A 22,779-nucleotide genomic window follows, 5' to 3' on the forward strand; every position below is an offset into this window, starting at 1 on the left:
GCCCCCTCCCACTACAGAAGCAAACTGGAGAGAGTCCAGGGGAAGGCAACAAAAATGATTACGGGGCTGGGGCCCATGACTTACGAGGAGAGGCTGAGGGAGCTGGGATTATTTAGTCTGCGGAAGAGAAGAATGAGGGGGGATTTGATAGCTGCTTTCAACTACCTGAAAGGGGGTTCCAAAGAGGATGGATCTAGACTGTTCTCAGTGGTAGCAGATGACAGAACAAGGAGTGATGGTCTCAAGTTGCAGTGGGGGAGGTTTAGGTTGGATATTAGGAAACACTATTTCCCTAGGAGGGTGGTGAAACACTGGAATGGGTTACCTAGGGAGGTGAGGAATCTCCTTCCTTTGAGGTTTTTAAGGCCTGGCTTGACAAAGCCCTGGCTGGGATGATTTAGTTGGGGTTGGTCCTGCTTTGAGCAGGGGGTTGGACTAGACACCTCCTGAGGTCCCTTCCATCCCTGATCGAGGGTTAGAATAACATTTTCCAACCAACCATCCGTTGAGCTAAGTGCAAATCCCTGTCGTAATCCCCCTCTGTCCAGTAGCCCCAGGGCACGTTCCAAGCTTTGGATTCGAGACACTGAGTCAGCTTCCTGCAATGAGTTTCAGCTTTCCCAGAGGTAATTTGTGAGGGCTCACCATTTAAGGACGTTCTTCTTTAATTTCCACCTATTCAATCCAAATGAGTTTGAAATTACCCATAGCAACATTCTTTCACGTACTTTCGTGAACTGAGAACAGTTAGGAAATCTTGTACTGAGAGACCAGTCGGTGGGGAACAGAGCGATAGTCATTTGTAAACCAGTTGCATTAAGAACCACAGGTCTCTGGATGGGGGTAGAGCACCTTGGGAATGGGGGTGTCACAGACAATTTGGAAGGAGGGGGCGGAGTAGAGGGTGGAAGAGGTTGAATTAGGGTACATTTTCCCTTGGTCCCGAAAGGGGCAGGACGACATGCCCAATTAAAAGGGGGTGTCACGCCTGAAGAATTTACAATATCCACCAAAATAACAGGAACAAGAAGACAAACACAGAACACAATGTGTTGTTGCGACAGGGGACCCAGGGCGTTCTGGGTTTTCTTCCACTGGTGCCAGCTTGCCCCGAAAGTGTCTGAAAAAGAAAATAAACATTCCCCAGCCCCTGGGTGGGGACAGATGATTGCTTAAAAATGCCCCTTTCTTTTCACAATTTTTTTGGCTGAGTGCAGGAAAACGGAAGAATTACCTTTATATTTTGTTTGTTTGTTTTGTACAAAGGATACTTGCTGCATAGCTAGGCAGAGGAGGGCTGTCTATGTGAACACGATCTGTTCCTGAAGTCTTTGCCCCAGCTCATCTCTAGACGTGAGGGGGGAGGTCATTCAGACCCTCCTTACACTTGGTATTTAAAAACTCCTTATTGTCCCTACCTCTGCTGGCCTTAGATTTCTCCTCCTGTCCCTTCTTAGGAAGCTCAGATGAGGTGGCCAAGTGGTTAAAGTGGTGGGCTGCTAATCTTTGTGCTTTGCATGCATGGGTTTGAATCCTGTCCTCATCGTGTGCATTTTCTCTTCTCCCCTCCTTCACAAACAACCATCTCCCCTTTGGTACAAGCCACATTGCTTCCTGCAAACAAAAACCTTCTCAGGAACTCAGCCCTCCCTTGCTTTCAATAAAACATGTCGAAATCCCAGATTTCTCAAATTGTTCTTTGTTTCTTAATTTTTATCTCAAGCGCTAACAGCCTCATAATCTTCCCCAAACACACTGGGACCTGCCCAAATAATTAAAGTGCCCCTGTTCTCAGCAAGGCCACGACAGTGACCCGTGAGTGTCACTAGGCCAAGGTAGAGTGCTAGAGAGTCTAGGCCAAGCTGTTCTGAAGGAGGCAACTCAAAAATTTTCTCTCTGCTTCCCTTGGCAAGGTCTGACTGGGAAAACAAAATCCCCTACATGGAAAATTTTCTGTTGAGTAACCAATACTAGTCTGTTTGGGGACTTAGATTTGGATGGATTATCATTATTCTTTTCTGATCTCTGAATTATTTCAGTTCAGTCTTTGTCCTCCAGATGTGTTGCCAGGTGTTGAAGTGCCGGGGAGAGAGGCCAAGTCATACCGTCTCTTCCCCTCTTCCAACTTGTTAGGAAGTTCCTCTGCTACGTTGTGAGTCAAGCAGTGTCCATTGTCTCCGGGCTGTCTCGGAGGAGTCCGCATTGTACACGGTTCCTGGGAGAGTCCTTGGGAGCGTGGATACCTTTACTGGGCCAGCAGCTAGTCTGGCTCCTCCAGCGTCACACCGGAAAGGCTGGTGGTGGCCATTTCCCAGCCTCATCACATATTTCAGTAACGCACCCAGAGCAAAACTCCACCACTTCCCAGACACGGCTAGCACACACCATCCACCCAGGTATTAGCCTTCAACAGATCACGACTTTTACAATGATAGCTCGCCAGGCCGACTCTGTACAAATCCTACCTTAATTCTATGAGAGTGGTGACTATGGGGCTTCCAGGGTGCTGCTTTGAGCACAGCCTGCCACCCCTGGGCTGACACTGCAATGGAGACGTCCCCGTAGAGTCCCTCTCTCCCGGGATAAAGATGGCAGCAGGGCTGGCCTGGGTCACCTGATGTGGGCTCCTGGAGCTCAAGCCGTGGGGCCCAAAAGTGGGGTGCAGATATCGGTGTTCATGCTGAAGCCTGGGTTTGGAAACCCTCCCCCCTCGTGGGGCCTCAGAGGTTGGGCTCAAGCCCATCTGTCTCCACTGCCATTTTATAGCCCTGCAGCCCCAGCCCCAGAAGCCTGAGTCAGCTGCCCCGGGCTCTGAGACAGGTGCCCTGGGTGTTTTAATCGCTGTGCAGACATAACGTTAGGATACGTCTACAGTGCAATGAATCACCCATGGCTGGCCCGTGTCACATTAATCCAGGACAGCGGCTTGGGCTGTAAAGTTGCAGTGTACGTGTCTCGGCTCAGGCTCAGGACCCTGCTCTCGGAGCCCAGAAGGTTGGGCGGGAGTTTGGCAAGTGAAAAAGGTAAAACCGCAGTGAAGTATTCCCCTGGACTCAATGACATGTCTCCATTTCTCTGTCTGCTTTGGGGCAGGGACAAAACCAGGTCCTGCTGCATTCGTTATTTCAAAGGGAGGTTTAGGATTTTCATTCTCAGACACGGTGCACAAAGCAGGACTCCACCCTCGGCGTAAACTGAATGAGCCGCCCACAGATTCTGGCAGCCCCAATGAGCCACTTGGTGGGAGAGCTCGGACCTGCCCCCTTCCCAGAGGGAGGGGGTCATCTGCGAGGGGACTGCGCCACTGACCTATCAGCCCTTCACACCCAAACTTTCAGTCACTCTCTTACCAGTGCCTGTGAGTGTAATTTAAACAACAAAACCAGCATCACTGGGCTAGACCAAAGGTCCATCTAACTCTGTTATTTGTCTTCTGACAGCAGCCAGTACCAGGTGCCTCAAAAGCCACTACTGGGAGTTGAACCCAGGATCTCTTGTTTACGAGACAGGTGCTTTAAACCAGCTCATCCATGGTGCCTTCCTCTGGCTAACACATGGTGTCTGCCCACACCCGACTCCCTGCCAACCCGCACTGGGCCCTGACAAGCCTTTCTTGTGTTTCGATTCTGTAAAGCAGAGAAGCAGGTGAAGTTTTACTCCCAAGGTGTGTGTGTGATTCTTTGGACAGGTCTATCCTACAAAATTAAGTCAGTGTAAAGACATTACTTTGGGGTGTAAAACATTTACCTTCCCTGAGCAATGCAGTTATATCAACCTGATCCCGGTGTAGATAGCACTGGGTTAACAGGAGGACTTCTTCCCACCCCACTCTGCCTCTTCGGCTGAGGCCTGCTGGTCCACCTTTCACTCGCTCCTCTCTCCCCGAGGCCTCCTTGCCTGCCGCTCATTCCTCTCCGCCCCCTACCCCAAGGTCTGCCCGCCACCCACACCTCTCTGACCCCTCCCCTGAGACCCACCACGGCCGCCACTCCCACCTCTCAGCCCCACCCATGAGACCCACCCAGCCTGCCACCCATGCCTCTCTGTCCCCTCCCCGACCTCCCCTGCCCTGCCCACCACTCGCACCTCTGTGCCCCTCCCCTGAGGCCCCTGCCCTGTCTGCTGCTCGAACCTCTCTGCCCCTCCCCTGAGACCCACCCTGCCCACCTCTTCCTTCATGCCGCTGTTGTTATTCCATGACACATTAAAGATGGAATGAAAAGCTGAGTTTGCTCCAGGGTGAGGAAAGGAAGGAGACACCAACCCCCTGGCAAAGCTCTGTGCCCCACAGAAAACCTGCCCCCTGCTATTACAGTCACTGATGTACTGGGGATATGACGGGAAAGGGACTGTCTGAATTATCGAGGCAGGAATTTTACAACAATCTACAGCAACGTCATTGGCCACAGACCCACTCTCCTCATGCTCCAGCCAGAAGGGAAACCAGCAGGAATTCTTGTTCAGCCCTGGGCACACTTACACAACCGCCCAGCAGTGAGTGTGTTGTGGACGCTGGTCTGAGGAAACAATTGGAAACGATCACTCAGTGAGAACAGAACTAGAGTGTCGTGAGAGCGCTGTATAAAGCAAGTAGTTGTGGCTGAGTGGTTAAGGTGGTGGACTCGAAATCCCTTGGGGGGGGCGGGCTCTCCCTGTGCAGGTTTGAATCCTGCCAACTACGGAGGAAGTTGTGGCTCTTTAGTTTCAGTGCCTGAGCATCCTTGGCCCCAGTGGGAGCCAGGCTACGTCTACACGACAGAGTTATGCTGCTTTAGTTAAAGCATTTTAATTAAGCCGCTGTTGCATGTCCACACTAGGCTGCTTGTGTCACCGGAGCGCATCCAGGCTAGCAGCTCTTGGATCGCCCCAGAGAGCAGTGCATTGTGGGTCGCTATCCCACTGTGCAACTGGCCGCAGGGTGCTGTGAGAAGGCCTTGCAATGCCTCGTGGGCCGGTACAGCATCACGAGAGGCAGGTTTCTCTATCCCATTGTTCCGTGGGCATCCGACTCGATTGCCAGCTGATTTTCAACTGCAGTGTGGATGGCGGGCAGAGAGTGTGTGTGTGTTGGGGAGAGACAGTGTGTGTGTTCGGGGAGCGTGTGTGTTGCGGAAGAGTGAGTGTGTCGGCACGCTGTCCCTAAGTTCAGACAGCTGCTGGAAGCAGGCAGTCCTGAGTCAGGGGGAGGGGGACACCCCAGTCCTGAGTCAGGGGGAGGGGGACAGCCCCGACATCAGCCCCCACTTCCCGCACTGGCTCAGCACAGCCCAGCAGTCTCTGTCACATACACTCACACACACGCTCCTGCCTGCCTGGCTGTGTGTCGGGGTGCAGGAACACGGGGGTTTAGAGGGCCACAGGCCCAGCACTTTTTACCAGCCGTAAGGGTGGACAACGGAGGGGGGAACACGGTGGAGTCTTGGGGGGGAAGAGGCGTTCTGTGGCTGTGGCCTCGGGGGGAGGGGTGTGGCGAGGCATCAGGGAGAAGGGGCGGAGTGAGTGAGGGGCCTTGGGGAAAGGGGTGTCATGGGGGCACCACAGTTCAGACGCCGGTGGCCCCCCCCCCGTAAGGAAGATTCTCCCACTGTTATTAGTGCTGGTTAAGAAGAGGGGAAAGTATCTGCATCTACCAGCCTTTTATGGCTGTACAAGAATCAGGGACAATACAGAGGGACCCACCTGCAAGTGCCAAATGGCTGGACTGGCTAATGCAACCTGCAGAAGTCCATGGCACACTGGGATATAGAGTCGAGTGTACATCACCATCATTATTGCAAAGGGATAATGATAGGAAGGTTCACAATTGACGAAGTAGTTACATGCAGAGCTCATTGGCTATTCCTGCTCATTAGCGTCACTGTGGACTGAGCCTTTTCCCCTCTCTGTCTCCCTTCTCAAAGATCAGAAGTACCTCGAGCAGGGATGTGGCTCCTTCATACACCCGCTTAGATTTCAGGATGCTGGGAAGGTGTTTGGAGACTATGCGAAAATCAGAGCTCTGTCCAGTGACGAATAGCCAACTGTGGGCATGTTCCCACCTTAAATCCCAGGCTTTATACCCTTTAAAACAAAGAGACTTGAGCAAATAATTTAATTTTTTGCTTGCTACCGAGCCAAACCGAAATGATAACAACAATAATATCTCCGGTTGACTCAAGGTGCATTTTTTGGAGAAAGTTCCCTGAAAAAGCCTAGCATTGGCTGGAAACTGTCACTTCCCTCATGGTCTTGTGGTTAGAATGGGTTCCATTCCCGGTCAGGGAAACTTTTCATCAACACATATCGAAACAAGCAAGCTTTTCTAGACCCTCAGAGCAGAAATTAGGCACGTTCCCAATGTGGATGGTTTATACAAATAGAGCTGTGCGAATCATTTGTTGTTTTGCTTTCTAGCGAGACAAACCAATAACATCATCACCATCCTCATCATCATTCACGTAGACCCCAGATGTAGACCCTGAAACATGTAGACCCTGAAACATCATTCACGTAGACCCTGAAACAAAGCTAAAAAAAATTTCACTTTCCTCAAACCAAAATATTTCAGTAAATAAAATAGTCATCCAGAAAACGGTTCGCCCAGGGCTATAGACAAGTCTTTGGAATTAACCGTCTGGAGAGAAGGCTCATTAGCCTCTTAATTGTGGGTTAAGTGGCCGATCGATTTCTAGCCCTCTGTCCAAATGCCCAAAGTGGTGTGCTTGTTTCACACAAAAATAAATGATGTTGAAACCTAACGCTGCGATCACGACACAGCATTGTGATTGTAAGGAAAGGAGAAAATTTCGACGGAGTTCAACAGAAGGAAGGTTTTCTCATCGGCTTCTAGCAAATGCTCAAAGTGCTGACGGTTCTCGGAACTTCCAGACGTATCGGCCAGAATTTTCCAAAGGTCTGGCACTGGCCCCCACCTCTAGAGCCAGATTTTCCAAAGGTCTCAACACACTGAGTGCTGAGCTACCTTGAAAAATAGCTGGTTCAGATCGTGGGTGCTGGACGATATGGTTCACGGTGCAGGAGTCTGAGGTTCACCGTTACCTTCTCATAAAGCTGGATGTCTGGATTCTGCCTCAGCCCTGGTGCACGTCTTTTCTTCACATAATAAGTCAGCGGTAAGACGGGAACACCTCGCTCAAGGGACTCCAGGAAACCTGCAAATTGCTCTCAGGGTGATTGTGTATAAAAATGAACTATGCTGTAGAAGGGCCCTAGAATTGGTTAGAAATATGGCCTCTTGGCCTCCCCAAACAGCTCATAACACTAAAGAAAACAAGGAGTGTTAAACGCATGCTTTTGTGGTGTCTGAGTGGTCTAAGGCACCAGACCTCGAACTTTCTTTTCTCCTCACTTGGGTGTTCTGGAGGCTTGGGTTCAAATCCCACATCTGAAAAGCGACAGTCTTTCAACCCCCAGCAGCGTGTGTGTAGACGTGGGATCGTTTCAACTCAAGAACTAGCACTAAGGGATAATAAATTTATCACTGAAGTGAAAAATGCACTGAGGTGATGGATAACGGGGTTTGTAGACACAAGCTGGGAAAAACCAGCCAAATAAACGTGACTGCACAAACTTCCCACCTCAGAGACTTGTTGCCGGATTTCTACTGCATTCATAGCCAGAGTCACTTCAAAACTAGCCCCAGAGTAGGCCACTCTGTTTATTGAACCAAAGATGGTTTATTAACACATTGCTCTATACCTTTGAAAAGCATCACTATCTGGAGTATAATTCGATGGTGGATGTGAGCAGCTTTGCCATTTTCTTTTTGTAGCCGGCACCTGCCCACCTCCAGGTTTTCAGTCACATACCAAGGCAACGTACTTACCAAATGTCACACAAACTTGTCCATTCCTCCCCGTAATCAATCTATCTCCAGAATGTCAGAACAAGGCAGAGCACTGGGAAAGTATCACAAGAAGATCCAATTAAAAACTTGCGTCAATCAAAGCTGAGATGCAGACACAGCCTATGGTACAGCTGGTGAAGTCCCAGGGACACACTCCCGCTAGGGCTGGTTCTGAAATAACCGCAGAAGCAGATCAAAGAGAAGGAGCCCATGTGGGAGGTATGGGCAGCTGCCTTCTGAGTGCATCACTCCCCTGGGAGGTGTTTCACAAAACACAGCACTTCCCCTCTGGGAGAGAAACAAACTCTCTCCCCACCAGTCACTGTACTTTCCATGGGGCCGTTTGTCCTGAGGGACCTGGATCTCTCGGGCTAGTCCATGGTGACTCACAAAGAGCCATTTGGGGAGCAGGAGTCATCCCAATGGAAATCTCGTCACTTCTTTCTCGGTGCCACCTTCTCAGCCCTGGCTTTGGGTGCTTTGGATTCGGCTTTAGCCTTGTTCTCTCCTGTCTTGATTTTAGGTGGGATCTTGACCACCGTCTGGGTCTTGGCAGCTTAGAACTTTTGAGGGCTTTTCCCTGCATTTTTTGGTCCTGCTGCAGACACCACCATCTAACGACTATTCCTGGAAATGGGATGGTGGCATTTCCGGGGATCCTGGCAGCTCTAACCAGCTTCTAGGTGGCTATTTTCCTTCTCAAAGCCACTGGCTTCTTCTCATGCCTTGTCCTGGGAGCCCAGATGTTGTCTGAATGTGAAGGAGCCAAGATGCTGGTGTCCTTTCCCTCACCAAGGAGTCTTTGCTCATCAGAGTCCTGAACTCCAGCTGGATGTGGTTCTTGTTCTTCTACACAGCATAGGCCCTGGAGAACTGGGATCTGCAAATGTGCATTCATATTATACTTTTGTTTAATTGATGAAAACATAAACTAGACACTTAGAGGATGGGAACTGATTTCAGCTGCTGGACGGGTTAGCTGGGTTTTTATTCTTTTGCACAGGAAAACGCTGAGCGTTCAAATTCACTTCAAGGATCCCGATTCAGTGGAACTCCTGCACATACTGGAAATTGATACGAATATGTTTTCATTTAAAAAAGGCTTCTAAAGGGGTACGTGGATGTAAACAAAGGACGATTTGAGCTGCAGTCAAACACGCTACCACTGAGCTATACCCCCATGACATTTGCATAAGCAAGTCAGTGATCTTAAGGATTTTGAAGGACAGGCCCTGCTCAGAGAGCTCCTCTTCCACTCCCAGACCACAGTGGTTTAATACTGGGGTTCGATTAAGCTTTAAAGATGCATGTAGACACCCCAGTCTGCACCCCCACGGAGACAGCTTCTCCCACTGACATTGCTACCGCCTCTCCGGGGGGTGGATAAACTACACGGAGGGGACAGCTCTCGCCCATCCCCTTAGAGCATCTTCATTAACGAGCCGCAGCAGTGCAGAGGCATTCGTGCGGCTGTGCCACGGCAGCATTTCGAATGTCGCCTTGCCTTAGAGGAAGACCAGACTGGCTCCATTTGGCACCTCGGATGGCAAGACGCCCACACTGACTGCTGTGCGGTTGTGTAAGCGTGTCCATGGCTGAACCGCAAGAATCCCTGCCCGTTTCCCTGCCGGCTGGAGCACGAGGAGAGCGTGTCTGTGGTTGAGGACGTTGCTGTAGATTGTCCATTCCCTGCCTTGACAATTCAGACGGTCCCTGTCCCCAACGTACCCCCAGCACCTCTGTGATCCCAACAGCAGGTTTCCTCTGGGGCACTGAGATTTTTGGGGGAGTTGGTGGCTCCTTTCCTTCCTCGCCCTGGAGGAAACTCAGCTTTTTATTCCATCCTTGATGATTCATGGAATAACAAGAGCGGCATGAAGAAAGAGGAGAGGGAACGTCTCACGGCCGGGGGGAAGGTGGCCGCGTCCCCTCTGTCTGGCCATTGCCGGAGAGAAGGTTTCACTGGAATTGAATGCCCTGGCTCAGAGGAGAGACACAGGAAGATTTTGCTGTTCATGGAGCCACACAAAGGAAATGTTTCTCTGTGTGGAAATGAGGAGGGAAATGAAACACCCACATGGTGGCACCTCAGGCATAAGGGAACCCTGTAGGATTGGACTAGGATACGTTCTCAAGCAGCATGTTTCTTACTTTGCCCATCTGTCAATTTTGATTATTATGGATGGAAATATTTTGCCATCGGGTTGTGTGTTTACACCAAAATTGACAATTACCAACAAATACGTCGTTCTTCCGAGCCTGCCTAGTCTGCAGTTGGGGGGTTTCGAGGGACACAGTCACTCTCCCCAGGCCCCAGGCCAGGCCTGTGCTCTCCATGCTGCCCACTTCCCACCCTGCTGGGATCCTTCCCTCATCCTCCCCCCCCGCCCCGAGAACTCTGCCCCCCAGCCCCGCTTCTGGGATCCTCTCCCCTCCCCTGCTGGCAGGCTCCCGCCCCGTTCCTTTCTTTTCCGGCCTCCCCTCTGAGCAAAAGCTCTGCCCTCTTCCCACACCGGGAATTGAACCCGGGCCGCCTGGGTGAAAACCAGGAATCCTGACCACTAGACCACATGGGACTGGCCCTGCTGCGCTTCTCTAAGCCAACCCCTCGTGAGAGCAGCAGTGCCGCCCAGCGGGGCCTGCGCCCAGGGCTGCACGAACCCTCCGGGTGCTGAGGTTTCCCCTCTCTCCATTCCCGGTGCCTGTGATCAGGAACCACAGATCGGGGCTCTCAGGTGCTGCACAGACCGGGACTGAGATTACGACCCCCTCTTCTGCAAGGCGCTGTACAAACCCTGGCCAACACTGGGACACCCGGGAGGTTCCCCTCAATTTCCCTCAGCCTCTGCTGCCCAACTTCTTCTGACCCCCCGCAATAAACCCACCTTTCCAAACAGTCCTTCTTCCCCTACCCCCTCTCTTGGCTTGCACACCCCAGGGCTATCTGCTCCCGCCCCCCAGGTGAAGAAGCGATGGAGACAACTTCAGCCACTGGAGACAGCCCCAGCCAGCGCTGCAGCCCGCCCCGGGGTGCTCTTTGCAAGACGCAGGAAGGGGGAGCGGTGGGTGCTGGGCAGAAGGAGGCCGGAGCCCGGAGAACAAAGCCCAGAGGCCGGGGGCGGGGCAGCTCCTGGGGGCGGGGCCTGGAGGAGACCGGGGGCTGGGCAGCGCCTGGGGGCGGGGCCTGGAGGAGACCGGGGGCGGGGCAGTGCCTGGGGGCGGGGCTCCGGCCCAGACCAGACGCCGCTGCTGCCCCCGTGGGACCTGGGAGCCGGGGCTGGGCAGCTGCGGCTCCCCCCTGGGGTCCCTGCTGGGGGGCCCGTCATTAACCCCTCCGTGCCCGGCCGGGGGGGAGGTTCTCCAGCTGGAACCAGCCCCCTGGGCAGCCCCGGGCTCTGCCCGCCCCCAGCCGGAGCCCCCGAATGAGCAGGAGACCCCGGGGGGGGGGGGCAGGAAAGTGACTTTCTGCCCCCCGGACCCAGGGAGGAGCCTCGGAGCTGCCTCAGCCCCAGCGGAGCTGCCGCCAGGATCTGCCCCCGGTACGGCTGGGATGGGGGGGGAGAGACTGGGGCCCTGCAGGGGGGGGTCCCCTGTGGGGTGGGGGTATCTGGCAGGGAGGGGAAGGTCGGGGGCGGGGTTTGAACTGTCTCTGTGCAGCCAGGAAATTCCTGGGGCAGAAGTGGGGGGCGGGGGAAGGGGGGGAGTTAATTGGATCCTGTCCCTGTTTGTGCCCCTTGCCTCTCAGATCCCCGATACAAATTCTCCCTAGTTCTTTCCCTTTTCATTATCACACGTGGCTGTAAAATCCAGGGAGATCCCCCCCCCTTCCCCTCAACTGATCCGCTCTCTCGTCTCTCCTGATTCCCCCCCACCCCCGGTCTCTCCCTCATTCTCAAATGTCCATTTAAAATCTCCTCCCATGGGGGGATTTCCCACCCCCCAGTTTTATCCGCAGCGATTTGTCCCGGTGTTGGTGGGAAATTGTTGCCCGGAGCCATCCCCCAACCTGGCTGCCCCCGGCGTGGGGGTGGGAGGAGATGCCGGGTCTCTGCTCGGGAAGGGAGAAGCAAGTGTCCCCCATGGGGACTGCCCGGACCCCGGTTTCCCAATCCCAGTTGCTGTCCCCTAACTACCAACACAGTTGCCCCCAGCCCTCAGTTGCCCCCCACCTGCTCATCCCCCACTGCAACCCCTTTCCCTCATCCAGGGAGCCTTCCCCCTCCTTTGCCCTCTTCAATCAGCTCCTCAGAGGGCTCCCTGCTGCCCATCTGAACGGGGGCAGTGGGGGGGACCATCACTTTCTGTTTATGTGTTGGACAGTCGCATAAAATCCAGCCCAACCGTCCCCCTTTTCCACCAGTTAGTTAATAGCGATATAAAATCCCCTCCGGTCTTGGTGTTTTTCTCTGGTGTTATCCATTGCCTAGTTTGTGACAATTTTTCCCGGCAGATCTCAAAGGTTGATAGAAAATATCCGAAACGTTTGCCCCACTTTTCCTCTAGTTGTCTATTTCTAATTGAATATGCCCTGAGATTTTCTTACTATTTGATCATTCGAGAGACAGGGAAAATCTCACATTTACACCTTTTCTCAGATTCTTGAACATGGATCTAAAACGTTTGCCAATGTTGCCCATTTCCGCTGTGTTGATTTACCAAATATTGATGGGAAATACACTCAGCTTTTACCTGATATCGACAACTGATAGAAAATCCCTCCGATTTCCACCCTTTCTCTTTCATTTCTGAACACTGATCTCAAAATTCAGGTTTTGCCTCTATGTCGTTATCAAATGTCAATTAAAAATCCTCTCGGGTTTGGGGCTCTTCCCCATGTCTCTAAATCCCAGCAACTTCTCCTTCCTTGGGGGGAACCTGTCGCCCTGAGTCCTTCTCCATCCTGGAGGTTGCAGGGGGATAAATTGCCCAGTGATCATCTTTCCCTTCTCCTTTGAGAATCATTTGTTCCCCCCTTTATCTCTGTTAAAAACCTTTACTGATGAAAGAGATCAGCCATGTATTCAATACCCATTAAAGCCAGAGGCCTCCCCCTGTTTGGGGGATCGGTGGTTCCCAGCTGGTAACAGGAGAGTTGGCTGGACCCTTTTCTTTTCCCCAGTGGGCATGGGATGGGGAGGTCCCTCTGAGTGCAGCGTGGGTCCAGAAGTATCCCAAACCCCATGACAAAGGGTCTCTGTGAGGGGTTGCTTCCCACAGTGCTAAGATGCAGCCACCTCTGGGGTGGATCCATGGTGGCCATTATTTGCTGATGACAGGGCATGGAAATTTCTTACCTATTTTGGCCCCTCCAGGCCGTCCATTCTCCTGTTAAATAAGCATCCCCCCGGGCTCTGCTTGTGTGACTGGCCGTCAAGGGGTGGTGATAACTTTCTATCCACTTATTAGACACTGTGAGGGAACACTGTTGCTGGGGGTGGGGGATGTCTGTGTGGGGAGATTGCAGCGGGAGCTGAAGGGGCATTGTGGTAGGGGGAGGCCTCTGGGTGGCTGGGCAGGGGGGACCCTAGTCAGGTTGGTGGGTTCTGGAGGGTTTGGGGTTTCAGGGGGTGGTTGTGATGTGCCCAGCCCTGAGGCTATGGGTCCTGGGGGTGGGTATTGCGGTGGGCCTGTTGGCTGCAGACCAGTGCGGGTGGGGGTCTCTTGGGGAGGTGGGGCAGGGGATTAGAGGGTACCTGGTGCTGTGCCAGGGGCTCTGTGTGGGATTGCCCAGCTGGCTCCTGGGATCATTGCCATGCCCGGTGCACAGAGCTGTGCGGGGGGGATCCCCGGCGCGAGGTCAAGGGATGCCAGGCAAGCAGTGTGAGGGGTCCTGCTGTAAAGCATCAGGTGGTCCAGCCGGGGGTGGGGGGGTCCCAGGCAAATGGCCTTGCAGATCCTGCTGGAGGGCAGGCAGGGGTCCGAGGCAGGCAGTGGGGGACTGAATTCCCAGAGGGGGGCCCCCTTGGGGTGGTTCCTGGCTGCTGGGGGCTCTTGGTGGGGGGAATTTTGGGATTCCCAACCTGGCAGTAACAGTCTGGTGGGGGGTTCTGTTGGCCAGTGGGGCTCTGAGGGGTATCTGGGGTCCCTGGCCAGGGACTCTGGGGGTTGGGTCCCAGGGAATATCTGGTGGGACCCTGGCTGGGGGGGTCTGGGCTCTGGCTACTGGGGGCCCTGGATGGAGGCTCTGGGGGCTGCTACTAACCATGCCACTTATCTCTGATCACCTTGTGCCAGAACCCTGGCTCCAAGCACTGCCCGGCGGCATTCCCCGGCCACGCCCAGTCACCGTGATAACTTTCTATCCACTTCTCAAACACTGTGAGGTGAAATCACAGGTTTTGATTTTCTCCCCCCTTGAAAACTGCAGGAAATTCTGGTTCCATTGGGAAAATTCATGACGCCCAGTCCTTGTCCTAGATCTGGGGGGGTGAGGGAGGTGGGAAGGGGGTTAGCACTGCCACACAATGGTCTCTTCCACAGCGTTCTGGACTCATTCTTTCTGAAATCTGGTTTCATTGAGACCATCGTGACTCCAGTCACTGCATGGAAAGACAAGGAGGGACTCCAGAAGAACAGTTGGGCAAATGAGATTAGCAATTCTCCCTGTGAGGAGCGGCTCTCATTAGCTGCTCTCCCCAGAGAGCTAAGGGAGGGAAGGCTGCTCAAAGGCTCTGTCCCTCTCTGCTCAGGATATTGGGGTTCAGCTTCCTGGTCAGACCCTGCAGCCTCCATTGAGATCTGGGAGAGCAGGCTGAGCAGCTGCTGCTCCCCCACCAGGGCTTCTGTGCTGGGAAGTGACCTTAATTAAAGCTTCTTCTCTGCTGAGCCCAGGTGAGGACTTTCTCCAGCTGGTTCTGGCCCCCTGGGGCAGCCCTGGGCCTTGCTAATACTAAATTCTCAGCCAGAGATTCCAGGTAACTGAAAGAAATGAAGGGAAAATGCTGGGGTCTGGCCTTAAAATGACTCTACACAAACAGCCCCTCCTCCCCCCGTCATTTCTCGTCCCATTAGCAATTGCAGGATCAAATCCAGCCATGGGGGAGCAACCAACCCAGGAATGGGATTTTCCTACCAGATGGGCAGGGAGAGGGGACAGGGCAAAGGAGATAGGAGACAGAGACTGAAAGGGGCCGTGGGAGAGAAGAGTTTCAAGAGAGATTTCCAGATCGCTAATCTGCCCAGACAGAGGTAACGCTGCACCCTAGTTAATATCACTTTCCTGTGGAACAAGACGAGGATCAGAGAGAGGAAAAGCCAGTTCCTGACCCCACATCCCTCCTGCTGGGGTGTGGCTGCCCTGGGGTCAGTGTCCGAGGGAATCCTCGAAAGGGACTCTTTTGGTTCTGCTCTTTTACAGCATTGTGTTCAGAGACTTTGTTGCGGAGTGGTGGGGAGGGAGAAGGGAGGCTTAGAAATGTGTCTGTGGGCTTAGCCTGGCAGGAGGGGCCAGGTCTCTGCTGTAATGAAGAGAATATCAAGCATTTTCCCAGCACGGCAGACTGTAGGATGTCTGTCTGTGGGGAAAGGGTCTGGGGGAAGCGTAATGTGAAATGAACTGAATCCTGGTCTGAAACCTCCACAACGGCCCTTCTCGCCCTGCCAGGCTGCAGAACGACGTCCATGTTTCGCTCCAGTTCATCCCGTCCTCCCATGGGACAGGGGAGAGAAATGGCTGCAGAGGATCCAGGTCATGTAGAGATTATCGGGGGGTTGCTGGTGTGGTCCTGCAGGAGGAGAGGGACAGCAAATACGCCGGAGAGGGGAAGGTTTGCACTGTCTGGTTTGGAGGTTGGAGCGGGGCAGGAAATGCACAGGGTGGAGAAAGGGAGGAGGCCAGGGGGTGGCAGACCTGCTGGGAGTTGTTTAATAAGTGGCCTAGATTCGAGGAACAGAGCCATGAGGTTCGGAGGTGGAAATGCTCTAATTTGTGGAACAGAAAATAACCCACCAACATGGGGCTAGGAAAACTGACCAGACTCCCAGTGCTGGAGCCTGACCCGACTAACCAGTGAGATATGAAGGGGGTACCCACCCATCAGGCTTAGGGGAGATTCCCCTCCCTTCAGATCCAGCTCCTCACAAGGAGGAGGGTGTTGGGCTTCCTACAAGAGATCTCTCCCTAGACCCTGCTCATGGCTCCATCTCCTGTATCAGGCTGTGGCCAGCAGGTGTGTGATGGATCTGCTGGGAGAGAGGAGGGGCTCTCTCTTCGTCCCTCACCCTGGTGTTTCCTGGATGCTCTGAGCGGGGTGGGGGTGGGACTTTGTTGACTGCGATCCACCCAGAGTTTCCGTTTGATTGGCTCCTCTCCCCCACGAATAGTGGGGCTGTGAGTGGGGCAGCAGGTCCTAAGTGAAGGGGCCGGTGACCTTCGAGGAGTTGGCTGTGTATTTCACCAGGGAAGAGGGGGCTCTGGTGGACCCCGCTCAGAGAGCCCTCTACAGAGACGTCATGCAGGAGACCTATGAGACTGTGACCTCGCTGGGTAAGGGTTCCCGTCCCCTCGGTTCTTGGAGGGGGAAATGAAGAGATGAGGTTCACCCCACCCCTGCAATGCCACCTCTGCTCTGCCCTGTTCCAGCATCACCCCAGCGTGCCAGTGACACACACACGACCAGAGACCCTCCCCGGCTGCAGAACACTGTGGGAAGAGAGCACAGGGGCAGTACCGCACAGGGTCCAATATCTCCTGTTTGCACAAGTAAAACTGGGGGGGTTAGGTCCAGCATAACGAACAGAAGCTTCCTACCCCTGGCCTTCTCTCAAACCCTGAGCCTTCTCCACCCAAACGAGGATGTGCTTGGGGTGTAAGAAGCAGGCTGCTGAAGTCAGGGCTGCTGGTCCAGGGTTACTGATCACACAGACACTCGGGGCGTCCTTGAATGCTGGCTGGGGGAATCCAGACAAGGGAGCTCCAGCAGCAGAACATTGAATCTCACCCAGGATTACAGATGACACAACTCCTCACTGGTCTGGATTGCACCCCAGCATGGGAAAATGGCCCAGGTTGGTAGTGGAACTTCCTGAAACGTGGAGGGTGTTGCTCCCCCATTCCCATGTATAATAGCCACAATCTCTCTCTTCTGCAGACTCCTTGGATTTTGGGCTCCATCATTCCTGAAGTCACATGACCTGATTCTTATGTTTCACATTCTGCTTTTCCAGACTAATTAGAGTCTGTTGCTCCTGAATTGTAGCTTCTAATTTCCCAGTGTTCTCCACACCCAGGGACTTTCATACTCTTTCCCATTACGGTGGACTCACTAGATTCCCTAGTACATAAGAACGGCCACACTGGGTCAGACCAAAGGTCCATCTAGCCCAGTATCCCGTCTTCCAACAGTAACCAATGCCAATTCCCCAGAGGGAATGAACAGAACAGATAATCATAGAATCATAGAAGATCAGCGTTGGAAGGGACCTCAGGAGGTCATCTAGTCCAACCCTCTGCTCAAAGCAGGACCAATCCCCAACTAAATCATCCCAGCCAGGGCTATGTCAAGCCTGACCTTAAAAACCTCAAAGAAAGGAGATTCCACCACCTCCCTAGGTAACCCATTCCAGTGTTTCGCCACCCTCCTAGTGAAAAAGTTTTTCCTAATATCCAACCTAAACCTCCCCCACTTCAACTTGAGACCATTACTCCTCGTTCTGTCATCCGCCACCACTGAGAACAGTCTAGATCCATCCTCTCTGAAACCCCCTTTCAGGTAGTTGAAAGCAGCTATCAAATCCCCCCTCATTCTTCTCTTCCGTAGACTAAATAATCCCAGTTAGAATCATAGAATCATAGAATATCAGGGTTGGAAGGGACCTCAGGAAGTCATCTAGTCCAACCCCCTGCTCAAAGCAGGACCAATCCCCAATCAAATCATCCCAGCCAGGGCTTTGTCAAGCCTGACCTTAAAAACTTCCAAGGAAGGAGATTCTACCACCTCCCTAGGTAACGCATTCCAGTGTTTCACCACCCTCCTAGTGAAAAAGTTTTTCCTAATATCCAACCTAAACCTCTCCCACTGCAACTTGAGACCATTACTCCTTGTCCTGTCCTCTTCTACCACTGAGAATAGTCTAGAACCATCCTCTCTGGAACCACCTCTCAGGTAGTTGAAAGCAGCTATCAAATCCCTCCTCATTCTTCTCTTCCGTAGACTAAACATTCCCAGTTCCCTCAGCCTCTCCTCATTCAGCTCCTTTTAGCTGAGCCTGATGGGCTCGGATTGGCTGCTTTCATGAGGCCTCTCTAGACAGACCCAGATTGGGGGCTCTTTTCCTGGGGCAGGGTGTAGTAGGACCACAGGGCCTGTTGTAAAGAGCCTTAAAGCCCAGGTACAGCCCATCACAGGCACAGAGAGGTTGTTTTTCTTAGAACCAGATAAGCCCCGAAGATAGTTGCTTAGCATAAGTGGGAAATATGATGCAGATGTTGGAGGAAGACTGTGGAAAGGGAGGATGCTCCAGCAGGTATCCCCACACTAGCCTAGGACTTAGGAGACCCAGGTTCCATTTCCTGCTCCCTCAGCCTCTCCTCATAAGTCATGTGCTCCAGTCCCCTAATCATTTTTGTTGCAATCTGCCTGACGCTTTCCAATTTTTCCACATCCTTCTTGTAGTGTGGAGCCCAAAACTGGACACAGTACTCCAGATGAGGCCTCACCAGTGTCAAATAGAGGGGAACGATCACGTCCCTCAATCTGCTGGCAATGCCCCTACATATACATCCCAAAATGCCATTGGCCTTCTTGGCAACAAGGGCACACTGTTGACTCATATCGAGGTTCTCATCCACTGTAACCCCTAGGCGCTTTTCTGCAGAACTGCTGCAGAGCCATTCGGTCTCTAGTCTGTAGCGGTGCCTGGGATTCTTCCGTCCTAAGTGCAGGACTCTGCACTTGTCCTTGTTGAACCTCCTCAGATTTCTTTTGGCCCAATCCTCTCATTTGTCTAGGGCCCTCTGTATCCTCTCCCTACCCTCCAGCCTATCTACCTCTCCTCCCAGTTTAGCGTCATCTGCAAACTTGCTGAGGGTGCAATCCACACCATCCTCCAGATCATTAATGAAGATATTGAACAAAACCGGCCCTAGGACTGACCCTTGGGGCACTCCTCTTGATATTGGCTGCCAACTAGACATGGAGCCATTGATCACTACTCGTTGAGCCCGACAATCTAGCCAGCTTTCTATCCACCTTATCATCCATTCATCCAGCTCATACTTCTTTAACTTGCTGGCAAGAATACTGTGGGAGACCATGTCAAAAGCTTTGCTAAAGTCAAGGAACAACACATCCACTGCTTTCCCCTCATCCACAGAGCCAGTTATCTCGTCATAGAAGGCAATTAGATTAGTCAGGCATGACTTGCCCTTGGTGAATCCATGCTGACTGTTCCTGATCACTTTCCTCTCCTCTAAGTGCTTCGGAATTGATTCCTTGAGGACCTGCTCCATGAAAATCCTGTGAGGTTCAGCACAGACCAGAGAGAGAGCAGGGAAATCAGCCAGGGGATAAAGTGGGTAAATTAATTTCCTGTCGGGGAACTCAGAAGGACCTCAAGGAAAGCACAAGACAGCAGGAAATCCTCAGGGGAAAGACAAAAAATACATGCACTGAGTGTGGGAAAAACGTATATGACCAGTCAGCCTTTATAAAGCATCAGAGAATCCATGCTTTGTACCAGCCCACGAGGCATTGCAAGCCCTTCTCACAGCACCCTGCGGCCAGTTGCACAGTGGGATAGCGACCCACAATGCACTGCTCTCTGGGGCGATCCAAGAGCTGCTAGCCTGGATGCGCTCCGGTGACACAAGCAGCCTAGTGTGGACATGCAACAGCGGCTTAATTAAAACGCTTTAACTAAAGCAGCATAACTCTGTCGTGTAGACGTAGCCTGGCTCCCACTGGGGCCAAGGATGCTCAGGCACTGAAACTAAAGAGCCACAACTTCCTCCGTAGTTGGCAGGATTCAAACCTGCACAGGGAGAGCCCGCCGCCCCCTAAGGGATTTCGAGTCCACCACCTTAAGCACTCAGCCACAACTACTTGCTTTATACAGCGCTCTCACGACACTCTAGTTCTGTTCTCACTGAGTGATCGTTTCCAATTGTTTCCTCAGACCAGCGTCCACAACACACTCACTGCTGGGCGGTTGTGTAAGTGTGCCCAGGGCTGAACAAGAATTCCTGCTGGTTTCCCTTCTGGCTGGAGCATGAGGAGAGTGGGTCTGTGGCCAATGACGTTGCTGTAGATTGTTGTAAAATTCCTGCCTCGATAATTCAGACAGTCCCTTTCCCGTCATATCCCCAGTACATCAGTGACTGTAATAGCAGGGGGCAGGTTTTCTGTGGGGCACAGAGCTTTGCCAGGGGGTTGGTGTCTCCTTCCTTTCCTCACCCTGGAGCAAACTCAGCTTTTCATTCCATCTTTAATGTGTCATGGAATAACAACAGCGGCATGAAGGAAGAGGTGGGCAGGGTGGGTCTCAGGGGAGGGGCAGAGAGGTTCGAGCAGCAGACAGGGCAGGGGCCTCAGGGGAGGGGCACAGAGGTGCGAGTGGTGGGCAGGGCAGGGGAGGTCGGGGAGGGGACAGAGAGGCATGGGTGGCAGGCTGGGTGGGTCTCATGGGTGGGGCTGAGAGGTGGGAGTGGCGGCCGTGGTGGGTCTCAGGGGAGGGGTCAGAGAGGTGTGGGTGGCGGGCAGACCTTGGGGTAGGGGGCGGAGAGGAATGAGCGGCAGGCAAGGAGGCCTCGGGGAGAGAGGAGCGAGTGAAAGGTGGACCAGCAGGCCTCAGCCGAAGAGGCAGAGTGGGGTGGGAAGAAGTCCTCCTGTTAACCCAGTGCTATCTACACCGGGATTAGGTTGATATAACTGCATTGCTCAGGGAAGGTAAATGTTTTACACCCCAAAGTAATGTCTTTACACTGACTTAATTTTGTAGGATAGACCTGTCCAAAGAATCACACACACACCTTGGGAGTAAAACTTCACCTGCTTCTCTGCTTTACAGAATCGAAACACAAGAAACGCTTGTCAGGGCCCAGTGCGGGTTGGCAGGGAGTCGGGTGTGGGCAGACACCATGTGTTAGCCAGAGGCAGGCACCATGGATGAGCTGGTTTAAAGCACCTGTCTCGTAAACAGGAGATCCTGGGTTCAACTCCCAATAGTGGCTTTTAAGGCACCTGGTACTGGCTGCTGTCAGAAGACAAATAACAGAGTTAGATGGACCTTTGGTCTAGCCCAGTGATGCTGGTTTTGTTGTTTTAAATTACACTCACAGGCACTGGTAAGAGAGTGACTGAAAGTTTGGGTGTGAAGGGCTGATAGGTCAGTGGTGCAGTCCCCTCGCAGATGACCCCCTCCCTCCGGGACAGGGGCAGGTCCGAGCTCTCCCACCAAGTGGCTCATTGGGGCTGCCAGAATCTGTGGGCGGCTCATTCAGTTTACGCCGAGGGTGGAGTCCTGCTTTGTGCACCGTGTCTGAGAATGAAAATCCTAAACCTCCCTTTGAAATAACGAATGCAGCGGGACCTGTTTTTGTCCCTGCCCCAAAGCAGACAGAGAAATGGAGACATGTCATTGAGTCCAGGGGAATACTTCACTGCGATTGTACCATTTCCACTTGCCAAACTCCCACCCAACCTTCTGGGCTCCGAGAGGAGGGTCCTGAGCCTGAGCCGAGACACGTACACTGCAACTTTACAGCCCAAGCCGCTGTCCTGGATTAAGGTGACACGGGCCAGCCGTGGGTGATTCATTGCACTGTAGACGTATCCTAACGTTATGTCTGCACAGCGATTAAAACACCCAGGGCACCTGTCTCAGAGCCCGGGGCAGCTGACTCAGGCTTCTGGGGCTGGGGCTGCAGGGCTATAAAATGGCAGTGGAGACAGATGGGCTTGAGCCCAACCTCTGAGGCCCCACGAGGGGGGAGGGTTTCCGAATCCAGACTTCAGCAGGAACACCGATATCTGCACCCCACTTTTGGGCCCCACGGCTTGAGCTCCAGGAGCCCACGTCAGGTGACCCAGGCCAGCCCTGCTGCCATCTTTATCCCGGGAGAGAGGGACTCTACGGGGACGTCTCCATTGCAGTGTCAGCCCAGGGGTGGCAGGCTGTGCTCAAAGCAGCACCCTGGAAGCCCCATAGTCACCACTCTCATAGAATTAAGGTAGGATTTGTACAGAGTCGGCCTGGCGAGCTATCATTGTAAAAGTCGTGATCTGTTGAAGGCTAATACCTGGGTGGATGGTGTGTGCTAGCCGTGTCTGGGAAGTGGTGGAGTTTTGCTCTGGGTGCGTCACTGAAATATGTGATGAGGCTGGGAAATGGCCACCACCAGCCTTTCCGGTGTGACGCTGGAGGAGCCAGACTAGCTGCTGGCCCAGTAAAGGTATCCACGCTCCCAAGGACTCTCCCAGGAACCGTGTACAATGCGGACTTCTCCGAGACAGCCCGGAGACAATGGACACTGCTTGACTCACAACGTAGCAGAGGAACTTCCTAACAAGTTGGAAGAGGGGAAGAGACGGCATGACTTGGCCTCTCTCCCCGGCAATTCAACACCTGGCAACACATCAGGAGGACAAAGACTGAACTGAAATAATTCAGAGATCAGAAGAGAATAATAATAATCCATCCAAATCAAAGTCCCCAAACAGACTAGTATTGGTTACTCAACAGAAAATTTTCCATGTGGGGGATTTTGTTTTCCCAGTCAGACCTTGCCAAGGGAAGCAGAGAGAAAATCTTTGAGTTGCCTCCTTCAGAACAGCTTGGCCTAGACTCTCTAGCACTCTAGCTTGGCCTAGTGACACTCACGGGTCACTGTCGTGGCCTTGCTGAGAACAGGGGCACTTTAATTATTTGGGCAGGTCCCAGTGTGTTTGGGGAAGATTATGAGGCTGTTAGCTCTTGAGATAAAAATTAAGAAACAA

General features: G+C 52.9%; 1 protein-coding gene and 1 non-coding gene across 2 annotated transcripts in view; both read right to left on the reverse strand.

Annotated features, from left to right (window-relative positions):
* LOC141978796 (uncharacterized) overlaps positions 1–22,779 on the reverse strand; it is a 62,665-nt gene that overhangs the window by 18,180 nt on the left and 21,706 nt on the right.
* Positions 10,351–10,422, reverse strand: TRNAE-UUC (transfer RNA glutamic acid (anticodon UUC)). Its single transcript has one exon. It is a non-coding gene; the product is annotated as a tRNA-Glu (tRNA).

This window comes from Natator depressus, chromosome 28 (assembly GCF_965152275.1).
Source record: "Natator depressus isolate rNatDep1 chromosome 28, rNatDep2.hap1, whole genome shotgun sequence".
Lineage (NCBI taxonomy): Eukaryota > Metazoa > Chordata > Testudines > Cheloniidae > Natator > Natator depressus.